General features: G+C 39.8%; 1 protein-coding gene across 1 annotated transcript in view; it reads right to left on the reverse strand.

The window, feature by feature from the left end:
• Positions 1 to 11,766, reverse strand: part of ctnna1 (catenin (cadherin-associated protein), alpha 1) — a 93,095-nt gene extending 81,329 nt beyond the window's left edge. Inside the window, exon 1 of the mRNA XM_061901921.1 lies at positions 11,468 to 11,766. The gene's annotated coding sequence lies outside the window, so the exon portion shown is untranslated. The remainder of the gene's footprint in view (positions 1 to 11,467) is intronic.
• Between the last annotated feature and the right edge of the window lie 900 nt (positions 11,767 to 12,666).

Raw genomic sequence — 12,666 nt, forward strand, 5'->3', positions numbered from 1 at the left:
CTATAGCATGGGAACAATGTCAATGCCATTGGCCTTGGATAACATCTGTATAATTCTTGTCTAGTGTTCTGCTAGAGTGTTACTTATCGGCAGGATATGATTTAAATGTGTGGCCAGATTAATCCATTAATACATTCATTCATGGGGCATGCCAGCAACTTGAGGGTTCCAGCCAGATCCCTGCTTCCGCCATCCTAGTCACTGTCGTTGTGTCCTTGAGCAAGATACTTTACCCACCTGCTCCCATTGCCACCCAGACTGGTTTAAATGTAAATTAGATAATGGGTTTAACGATGTAAAGCACTTTGAGTCACTACAGAAAAGTGCTATATACATAAAATTCACTTTATTCATAATAATTCACAAATGTATTGTTTAGGGCACGGATGTCAAAAGAATTTTATATAAAAATAAATACTTAAATATCTGCTCGTCATGTTAAAGGGGGAACAGCACTTTTAAAAAAAAATGAAGTTCTTTTTTTTATGGTTTTTAAAGATGATAAAAATGCTTGAAATATGCAGCTAATAGGAGTCACCGTTGTAGCCTTCAAAGCCCTAAAGTGAAGTGAATCATATTTATATAGCGCTTTTTCTCCAGTGACTCAAAGCGCTTTACATAGTGAAACCCAATATCTAAGTTACATTCAAACCAGTGTGGGTGGCACTGGGAGCAGGTGGGCAAAGTGTCTTGCCCAAGGACGCAACGGCAGTGACTAGGATGGTGGATGCGGGAATCGAACCTGCAAACCTCAAGTTGCTGGCACGGCCGCTCTACCAACCGAGCTAAACCGCCCTCTAAAATAACTTCAAAACCCTCCAGTAAATATTTTATATACACACTGCAAGTCTGTGAGTGTGAATGTTGTCTGTCTATCTGTGTTGGCCCTGCGATGAGGTGGCGACTTGTCCAGGGTGTACCCCGCCTTCCACCCGATTGTAGCTGAGATAGGCGCCAGCGCCCCCCGCGGCCCCAAAAAGGGAATAAGCGGTAGAAAATGGATGGAAGTCTATATATAATGTAGTAACAGTGTTCAATATTTACCGTATTTTGAGAATTTAATTCATTTCCGGGATTTATTTATTCCGCTTTCCGCACATTGATTTCTGTTTCCACAGCAATGCACGTCTGACTTCTAGCAACAAAGGTGTGTTCCTACTTCCGGATTCAAACACTTGTGTGTTCTAATCATGGCAAATTTGGTAACAGCATGCGTGTCATTACAACTACAGTACATACGCTGTCTGGCTAGTTCTGCAGTGTACAAACAATATGATTGTCTATGTTTTACATTCCGCACAGATTGATGTCTGATTGCAGTGTTGTGCATTACAAACTCTCCTGTTTCGTGCTGATGTAAAAGCTTGCTTATGTTTTGCCATAGTTAGCTTTTAAGGCTAACACCGTAGCACACCGATGTGCTACTACGATATATAAACATTAAATAAAAAAGTTTGTCAATGTTCGCTCTTACAATAACAATGTCGCTACAGTTGGGTAATTAGATAGATAGTACTTTATAATTATAAAGGTTATGAAACGTAAATGAAGTTTAGTTTAGTTTAATAAGGATCCCCATTAGTCTACACCGCAGCGGAGACTATTCTTCCTGGGGTCCAGTATGGACGGGTTTTGAATGCATTTTTAAAGCGATTTAGGGGTAGAATTGATTGCTCCCATTAGCTGCATTGTTAGCCACCTAGAACGAGCCGATTTTTATGTTAGGCTGCAAAATAAAAAAAATATAAAAATGTTTACACTGCAGGCCACAGTGGCCCAAATCTGATTTTTTTCTAAATTTGATTATTTTCCAGCTGACTGTTTATATTGCAAGAAAAATGTGATCTTTATCGAACACCAGGCCCAATGTGACCTTAATGTAACTTCCACGTCGCTTGCATACAAAGTTTGATAAAGTGAAAACAAAGGAAATTGACTGGATTCCATGAATGAACAAGGAAGTTACAACTACTACAAAGTAAAATAAGACTTTCCAAACCTTAAAAATGTGTGGTTTTTTGTGTTAAAACCAATTAAAGTAACACCATGAATGAAGGGATACATATAGTGTAATATATTTGGCAGGGTTGTAATCTTTTTATGACAATTAAGTACAGTCAACACAGACATCAGCGTGGTTCTAGGTTAGCTACATTTTTAAATTAACTTATGTAAACAACTCATGCAATGTACGCAACATGTAGACTAATACGCCAGAGCATCAAATCCGGTCATTCAACAATTGGCATTTCTTCGGAATCAAAATATATATTCGTACTATTATTTGCGCACTATTGACTTTGTGATAAAATATCCACTTCCGCTGGTCTTCCTCGTCTTTTCCCTCGTCTAAAACTGACAAAAAAAAGTCACATACGGGCCGTTTCGACTGAAGTTCCCTTTGAAAACAACAGATTTCAATCAGAATTGGACTACCTCCTGATGTGATTATGAAGCGAAAAGATCAGATTTAAAGCACTTTGGAACCTTTAGAAAGGCAAAAAAAAAAATCTAATCTGTGTCAGATGAGCGCAGCAAAGTCAGATTCGGAGTGCAGTGTAAACGGGGCCTATGACACGGGTGTCAAATTTGTTTTCATTGAGGGCCACAACGCAATTATGGGTTCCCAGATATTGCAGTGAATATGTATGAATAATGTTGTATCATGTTTTTAATACAAAATTGCCTAGACATTTGATTGCAGTATTTTTTAACAATTACATTGATGTATAACTTGCTTTAAAATCATAAGTCAGTGTGACAGGCAGTATTTTTATTTTAGAAAAGAAATATTGAAATATGTTTATATGTTTTTTGCTTGATCAAATAAAGCCAAAAGACATCCAATTATTTGCAGCACATGCATTTTTTCTGTCAAAATTGAATATCAAATACATTTTTAAGAAAGAAAAATTGCTTTGACAAACGGGACGGCGTGGCGCAGTGGGGAGAGTGGCCGTGTGCAACCCGAGCGTCCCTGGTTCAATTCCCACTTAGTACCAACCTCGTCACGTCCGTTGTGTCCTGAGCAAGACACTTCACCCTTGCTCCTGATGGGTGCGGGTTGGCTCCTTGCATGGCAGCTCCCTCCATCAGTGTGTGAATGTGTGTGTGAATGGGTAAATGTGGAAGTAGTGTCAAAGCGCTTTGAGTACCTTGAAGGTAGAAAAGCGCTATACAAGTACAACCTATTTATTTATTATTTTCGAAGCTTCATTAAAGGGGCCATCATGATTTTGTTTCTACAATTAAAACACTTCCATGTGGTCTACATAACATGTAATGGTGGATCTTTTGGTCAATATGTTGCATAGAATAATGTCTTACAGACAGTTTAAGCCACTTTCTGACCGCCTCTTCCGGATGCGACGTTTTGTGGGCAGCCTGATTTCCTGCCTCCACTTCGACTGAGTCTTCTACTTGCCCACTTAGTTGTGGTTTTCAGTGTTTCAATAGGTAGTTGACCGACAGATATAAGTTCTGCAGAGGATGAATACAAGGAGGATGAATGCAGAGGATGAATACAATATATATATATACCATATATGGAGAATCCACTGACAATTTTCCCAATTTGTGAAATCACCTCGGGCTGGGAGAAAAATCGAGTTTGTAAGACACATCAATATATTTTTAAACAAGATAAAAATCAAGAAAATATCGATATAATCTATTTTATGTTAAAATTACCAAACGCATCTTATTTGTTGTGTTCCTTGTTTTTTCCCGCACCCCGTCCATACCACTCCCCTTCCTATAAGAACATCCATGATCGGTTGGTTGTTTACTATGATGAGTCATGATTGGTTGGGGACAGGCTAATCAGAGGCAAGATAGGACGGGCCATTAACCCGGAAGAGAATTCACAAAGTGCCTGCCTGCAAATGTTTGTTTTTTTTTTTATCTGATTTTGGTACATTTTGTTTTATTTGCACAGCTATGTTATTTATTTTATGTCGAAAGAATATCTTTCTATTTTATTTATGTTATGTAATTCTGTACTACTTAAACAGTTTATTTTGTGCTGTTAATACTCCTCTTGACTAACTGGTTTAGTAAAAAAAGCCACTGACTGTTTACAGTAAAGTTGTCATTCACTTAAATTTCACTGAATATCGCAAAAAAAATTGTTCTTTGTATATATATACACTTTTACCGAAAAAAATAATCGAGATACATGTAGAATATAGAGTTTAAGTAAATATATAGAGATATGCTGTTTCGTCCAATCGCCCAGCCCTAACATTACCAATTGTGCACATTCCAAAAAGGTTGTTTGGTGGAAGTAAGGCAAGATTCTTTTATAAATTACTCAATGCCTCCACGGTTTGATTTCAAATTTTCAGGACTTGTGCAAATCCTAAATACACAACGACGATTGTAGCTGAGATAGGCGCCAGCGCCCCCCGCGACCCCAAAAGGGAATAAGCGGTAGAAAATGGATGGATGGATGGAAGTACCAATAGGTAAGAAAAGTTCGCTTTGCATGAGTTTGACACCTGTGCCCTTATGATTTCAAAGAGAGTTACCCATTAATCTTTATGTGAAACAATTTAATATTCAAACGCATAGGAAATTGTACAGTATATTATCAGGTGATCACTGTTAAAAGCGGCCCACTGAAGGCAACCCTCACTGGGATGTGACCCTCAGTTACAATGATTGACACCCCTGCTTTAAGGGAATCTTCGTACTAATCATTGTGACTCATCTTAATCTAAAACGGGTGGCGGGGCTCTCCCGTTGGAAATAGGGTGAGAAGCTCAGTCATCCGGAAGGAGTTCAAAGTCAAGCCGCTGCTCCTCCACATCGAGAAGAGCCGGATGGGTGGTTCGGGCATCTGGTCAGGATGCCACCCGAACACCTCTCTTGGGAGGAGTTTCAGGCACGTCCGACCAGTAGGAGGCCACGGGGAAGACCCAGGACAGGTTGGGAAGACTATATCTCCTGGCTGGCCTGGGAATGCCTCGGGATCCCCCGGGAAGAGTTGGACGAAGTGGCTGGGGAGAGGGAAGTCTAGGCTTCCCTGCTTAGGCTGCTGCCCCCGCGACCCGACCTCTGATAAGCGGAAGAAGATGGATGGATGGCAGCCCGATATTATCGGCCGATAAATGCTTTAAAATGTAATCGTAAATTATTGGTATCGGTTTCAAAAAGTAAAATGGCACATAATATCTACGGCTTTTTACACACACAAGTGAATACAAGTCATACTTGGTAAACAGCCATATATGTCACAATGAGGGTGGCCGTATAAACAAGTTTAACACTGTTACAAATATGCGCCACACTGTGAACCCACACCAAACAAGAATGACAAACACATTTTGGGAGAACATCCGCACCGTGACACAACAGAACAAATATTTAAAACCCCTGGCAGAACTAACTCTTTCAAGACGCTACACCCCCCCACCTCAACCTCCTCATGCTCTCGCAAGGAGAGCATGTCCCATATTCCAAGCTGCCGTTTTAAGGCATGTTTAAAAAAATAATGCACTTTGTGACTTCAATAACAAATATGGCAGTGCCACGATGGCATTTTTTTTTCTATAACTTGAGTTGATTTATTTTGGAAAACCTTGATACATTGTGTAATGCATCCAGCGGGGCATCGCAACAAAATTAGGCATAATAACATGTTAATTCCACAACTGTATTCATCAGTATTGGTTGATATCAGAATCGGTAATTAAGAGTTGAACAATATCGGAATATCGTCAAAAAAGCCATTATTGGATATCTCTAAGTAAAGTTATGGTTAAATAAATAACTATGTGACCATGTTTACATTCTCTTACTGGAAAGTTATGAGTTTGCTAAGAGGTTAGATTCCCTGTCAGTCCACGTCATTGCAGGCCGACAAAAAAAAAAAGATTATATATATATATATATATATATATATATATATATATATATATATATATATATATATATATATATATATATATATATACACTAGATGTGTAAGCCATTTACACATCTTCAGTGTTCGGGGCAATCGGTACTGATGCGGTTGTCGGTTTAACGTCGGGTGAAATAAAACAGTGGGAGAGGGGTTAGTGTGTCTGCCTCACAATACGAAGGTCCTGGGTTCGATCCTGCGATCGGGATCTCTGTGTGGAGTTTGCATGTTCTCCCAGTGTCTGCGTGGGTTCCATCCGGGTACTCCGGCTTTCTCCCACCGCCAAAAACATGCACCTGGGGATAGGTTGATTGGCAACACTAAATTGGCCCTAGTGCAGGGGTAGGGAACCTATGGCTCTTGAGCCAGATGATTTTGGCTCAAAATCTCACGATACATGGCCTCATTCATTCTTTCCTTAACACGAATCAGTCGTCCTGTCCCCTTAGCAGAAAAACAGCCCCAAAGCATGATGTTTCCACCCCCATGCTTCACAGTAGGTATGGTGTTCTTGGGATGCAACTGAGTATTCTTCTTCCTCCAAACACGACGAGTTGAGTTTATACCAAAAAGTTCTATTTTGGTTTCATCTGACCACTTGACATTCTCCCAATCCTCTGCTGCTCTCTGCAAGTCATTCATCAGGTCCCCCCGTGTGGTTCTGGGATTTTTTCTCACCGATCATTTTGACCCCATGGGATGAGATCTTGCGTGGGGCCCCAGATCGAGGGAGATTATCAGTGGTCTTGTATGTCTTCCGTTTTCTGATAATTGCTCCCACAGTTGATTTTTTCACACCAAGCTGCTTGCCAATTGTAGATTCACTGTTCCCAGTCTGGTGCAGGTCTACAATTATTTTCCTGGTGTCTTTTGATAGCTCTTTGGTCTTGGCCATTGTGGAGTTTGGAGTCTGACTGTTTGAGGCTGTGGACAGGTGTATTTTATACAGATAACGAGTTCAAACAGGTTCCACTAATACAGGTAACGAGTGGAGGACAGAAGACCTTATTAAAGAAGAAGTTACTGTGAGAGCCAGAGATCTTCCTTGTTTGAAGTGACAAAGTACTTATTTTCCACCATAATTTAAAAATAAATTCTTTAAAATTCCTACAATGTGAATTCCTGGATTTATTTTCACATTCTGTCTCTCACAGTTGAAGTGTACCTATGATGATAATTACAGACCTCTGTCATCATTTTAAGTGGGAGAACTTGCACAATCGGTGGCTGACTAAATATTTTTTGCCCCACTGTACCCCTGTGAACATGTTTTTAATTCAAGTACCCCCTAATCACAGCAAAATATTTTTGGTTGAAAGAAAGAGATAAAGAAGTAAAATACCCCACTATGTCATCAGTTTCTGGTTTATTAAATTGTATAACAGTGCAAAATATTGCTCATTTGTAGTGGTCTTTCTTGAACTATTTGGAAAAAAATATATACAAATAACTAAAAACTTATTGAAAAATAAACAAGTGATTCAATTATAAATAAAGATTTCTACACATAGAAGTAATCATCAACTTAAAGTGCCCTCTTTGGGGATTGTAATAGAGATCCATCTGGATTCACAAACTTATTTCTAAACATTTCTTCACAAAAAAATAAATCTTTAACATCAATATTTATGGAACATGTCCACAAAAAATCTAGCTGTCAACACTGAATATTGCAGTGTTGCATTTCTTTTCACAGTTGATCACATTCATATTTTGTTGAAGTATTATTCAATAAATGTATTTCTAAAGGATTTTTGAATTGTTGCTATTTTTGGAATATTTTTAAAAAATCCCACATACCCCTTGGCATACTTTCAAGTAACCCCAAGGGTACGCGTACCCCCATTTGAGAACCACTGCCCTAGTGAGTGAATGTGAGTGACTGTTGTCTGTCTATCTGTGATCAGCTGCAATGAGGTGGCGACTTGTCCAGGGTGTACGCCACCTTCAGACCGAATGCACCCCCGCAATCCCTGAATGGGACAAGCGGTATGAAATGTAGGGCCGGAAATAAAACTTTAAGGAGTATATCGCAACATTAGCCTTGGAATGTCCCCACACTTCCTGTTTCTGTTCATTGCATTCTAAGCCAATGCAGAACAGACGATACTTCTCGACACAAACTGTTTAAAAGGAAAACGTTCTTTAGTGAGCAACAGGGTGGCCCAAACTACAAACCCCGTTTCCATATGAGTTGGGAAATTGTGTTAGATGTAAATATAAACATAATACAATGATTTGCAAATCCTTTTCAACCCATATTCAATTGAATGGACTACAAAGACAAGATATTTGATGTTCAAACTCATAAACTTTATTTTTTTTTTGCAAATAATTAACTTAGAATTTCATGGCTGCAACACGTGCCAAAGTAGTTGGGAAAGGACATGTTCACTAATGAGCTACATCACCTTTTCTTTTAACGACACTCAAACGTTTGGGAATTGAGGAAACTAATTGTTGAAGCTTTAAAAGGGGAATACTTTCCCATTCTTATTTTATGTAGAGCTTCAGTCGTTCAACAGTCCGGGGTCTCCGCTGTCCTATTTTGCGCTTCATAATGCGCCACACATTTTAGATGGGAGACAGGTCTGGACTGCAGACGGGCCAGGAAAGTACCCGCACTCTTTTTTTAACGAAGCCACGCTGTTGTAACACTTGTCTTGCTGAAATAAGCAGGGGCATCCATGATCACGTTCCTTGGATGACAACATATGTTGCTCCAAAACCTGTGTGGACCATTCAGCATTAATGGTGCCTTCACAGTTGTGTAAGTTCCCCATGCCTTGGGCACTAATACACCCCCATACCATCACAGATGCTGGCTTTTCAACTTTGCGCTATAACAATCCGAATGGTTATTTTCCTCTTTGTTCTGGAGGACACCACATCCTCCGTTTCCAAATATAATTTGAAATGTGGACTCGTCTGACCACAGAACACCTTTCCACTTTATATCAGTCCATCTTAGGTGAGCTCGGGCCCAGCCAAGCCGGCGGCGTTTCAGGATATCGTTGATCAATGGGTTTGACTTTGCATAGTAGAGTTTTAACTTGCACTTACAGATGTAGCGACCAACTGTAGTTACTGACAGTGGTTTTATGAAATGTTCCTGAGCCCATGTGGTGAAATCCTTTACACACTGATGCAGTACCGCCTGAGGGATAAAAAGTCCGTAATAACTAGGGGTGGGCAAATTAACGCGTTAATTACGAGTTAACTCATCAATCTATTAAAGCCGACAATTATTTTATCGCACATTTGCGTATGTTGTTTACATGCTTTTATTTTGTTAACGCCTTTTCTTAACAAGATGGTGTCGCCCCGACGGGCTTCGGCGTCGAGGGGCTCTTGGTAAAGATGGAACATTTGGCAAAAATGCCGGACAATTCTGCAAATTTCATGGCTGGCTTACAGCGTGGTGACTCCGGGATCACTTACGACCGCCAGACAATTCTGGATGTGGATAGATCGGGCCGTTTTGGACTGAATGACGCGTGCTTGCTAGACCGGCTAGCTAGCATGGGAATACTTTGCCGGCTACATCCAGCGGCCTGTGAAGCAGCGGAGTATTTGTGTTGTCTGTCTATTTATGAATAATGCAGACGAGGAGTGTTGGATGAGTTCTTAATGTTTACTTTCAGAGCGTGCATATAACAACATACAAGATGCTGTCATGGCGACACAACCTATACCGGGATACCGCGCATGCTCGTCACTCCTGTTGCATGCTGGGTAGGGTAGTTCTTTTTTTCCCTGGCTCATATCACAATATAGTACCATGCATATGCGTTCAGTTTATCAAAGCACCAAGCAAACAATCGGAAAATTCCCATCATATCAATTCCTAGATATGGTCATAATTATTTTAAGTGCACTACGCAGAATAAACACAACATTATTAATATTGCTACTACGGATAATTTGATCAAAAATTCCCTAAAACAGCCCACTACCAATAATATAGGTTTTTTAAACATAAGATCCCTGATAAAAAAAATGTTTCTGCTGTTACCTCAGAAATTGCCTGTTCAGATGTTATGATTGTGGCTCAGAGATTTGTATGTAGATTATATTTATTTTCCATAACAAACAGGATAACTTAAATACCCTGGCAGTGGCAATAAGCTTAAATGTTTGTATTTACATTTTTTGAGTTGATTTTCATAAAATATGCTATTTAACTGCTACTGTTTAGCAAGGACTGATTTAAATTGTGTTTGAAATGTTTTGGCGTTTTTTTGTTCATGTGGGAGAATATTCCAATAAAGGTGCACTACACACTACTTTTGAATTCATTATTAGGGACGGCGTGGCGCAGTGGCAGAGTGGCCGTGCGCAACCCGAGGGTCCCTGGTTCAAATCCCACCTAGTACCAACCTCGTCACGTCCGTTGTGTCCTGAGCAAGACACTTCACCCTTGCTCCTGATGGGTGCTGGTTGGCGCCTTGCATGGCAGCTCCCTCCGTCAGTGTGTGAATGTGTGTGTGAATGGGTAAATGTGGAAGTAATGTCAAAGCGCTTTGAGAACCTTGAAGGTAGAAAAGCGCTATACAAGTACAACCCATTTATCATTTATCATTATTGGGCTTTGCGTATACAATGCAGTTAATCACGATTAATCGGAGAAATAGTGCGATTAACTTCGATTAAAAATTTTAATCGTTGCCCAGCCCTAGTAATAACGCTTACGTGCAGTGGTTTCTCCAGATTCTCTGAACTTTTTGATGATTTTACGTACCGTAGATGGTAAAATCCCTAAATTCCTTGCAATAGTTCGTTGAAATGTTGTTCTAAAACTGACAATTTGCTTACAAAGTGGTGACCTTCACCCCATCCTAGTTTGTGAAGTACTTAGCATTTCATGGAAGCTGCTTTTAAACCCAATCATGGCACCCAACTGTTCCCAATCAGCCTGCACACCTGTGGGATGTTCCATATAAGTGTTTGATGAACAGTCCTCAACTATATCAGTATTTACTGCCACTTTTCCCAACTTTTTTGTCACGTGTTGCTGGCATCAAATTTTAAAGTTAATAATTATTAGCAAAAAAAAAATGTTTATCAGTTTGAGCATCAAATATGTTGTCTTTGTAGCATATTCGACTGAATATGGGTTGAAAATGTTTTGCAAATCATTGTATTCCGTTTATATTTACGTCTAACACAATTTTCCAACTCATATGGAAACGGGGTTTGTACTAAAAAGCTAACATTTGGGGACAAATAGCTAAAGTTACACCTGTGCGACTTTCGAACATCAAAAGTGAGTTCACTTGGATTTCCTTTAATGTGGATAATTTAACTCGAATACGCTAAAAGATAAACAAAACAAAAAACATGCTACTGTATAATCCCAGTCTACGTAGTTTACCTGCTGACCTACTTTGCGAAAGACGACACCTTGCTACAGCTAATGCTAACAGACGAGCCGGTAAAGTATTCCGAATTAAACACAAAAGCGACGCTTACATGGTTACAACACGCTCTCTAACAGTATCGTCACAATTTACACGTCATACCAACAAACAAATCTCAATGGAGAAACAAAGTGGAACTTACCAATAACAATTTGTTCGAAAAGTTCCAAGATGGAGGAAAGAGAATGGTATGTTTGTCCAAGTTGCCTTCACGGAAATGCTATTGTTGCCTCTAGCGCTAACTTGACCGGATGTCTGCCCTCAAAGAGATAAAAGGAAGGATTTAGTTCAAAGAGCCTCGCTCTAGACAGTTTCGGTAAACTTTGTTTCGGTGACGACGGCTATTTCCCCACAATAGCAGAAGCGGAGGAGGGATAGGGCGGTGACCAACTTCCTGAACTTCCAGGCGGAACGGAGAGACCACAGAAATCACAGCCCGGCCCGCAAATGACGACTTGTTTTGGGCGTGGAGGGAGCGGTGCCTGTCCATATATGGCAGGGGTGTCCAAACTTTTTCCACAGAGGGCCGCACACGGAAAATGTTAAGTATTTGGGGGCCATTTTGATATATTTCATGTTCAAACCACAACAAAATATATGGATTTTTTTTTTTTAATCCTTAGGGCTCATGGGGAGCATAGAGGGTCTTTGTTAAAAATAAGTAAAAGTAGTATTATTATTGATAGGTTGATTGGCAACACTAAATTGGCCCTAGTGTGTGAATGTGAGTGTGAATGTTGTCTGTCTATCTGTGTTGGCCCTGCGATGAGGTGGCGACTTGTCCAGGGTGTACCCCGCCTTCCGCCCGATTGTAGCTGAGATAGGCGCCAGCGACCCCGAAAGGGAATAAGCGGTAGAAAATGGATGGATGGATGGATCAAACAAAAAAAAAAGATAACTCTTGTATCTTTTTTTTCTAAGGTATCCATCTATTGAAATACAAAATAAGCAAATAGGGAAAAAGCATATAACGCTAAAAAAAAATAGTAAAAATGGATGGATAGTATTATTATTTTTTATTTAATGCTTACAGTAAATCTATATATCATCTTGAGGTTGACTGATTGATTGATTGATTGATTGATTGATTGATTGATTGATTGATTGATTGATTGACACTTTTATGAGTAAATTGCACAGTTCAGTACATATTCCGTAAAATTGACCACTAAATGGTAACACCCGAATACGTTTTTCAACTTGTTTAAGTCGGGGTCCAGGTTAATCAATTCATGGTACAGATATATACTATCAGCATAATACAGTCATCACCTTACTTGCCAACCCTCCCGGATAATCTGGGAGACTCCCGAAATTCAGCGCCTCTCCCGAAAACCTCCC

The sequence above is a fragment of the Nerophis ophidion genome, linkage group LG05, assembly GCF_033978795.1.
Source record: "Nerophis ophidion isolate RoL-2023_Sa linkage group LG05, RoL_Noph_v1.0, whole genome shotgun sequence".
Classification (NCBI taxonomy): domain Eukaryota; kingdom Metazoa; phylum Chordata; class Actinopteri; order Syngnathiformes; family Syngnathidae; genus Nerophis; species Nerophis ophidion.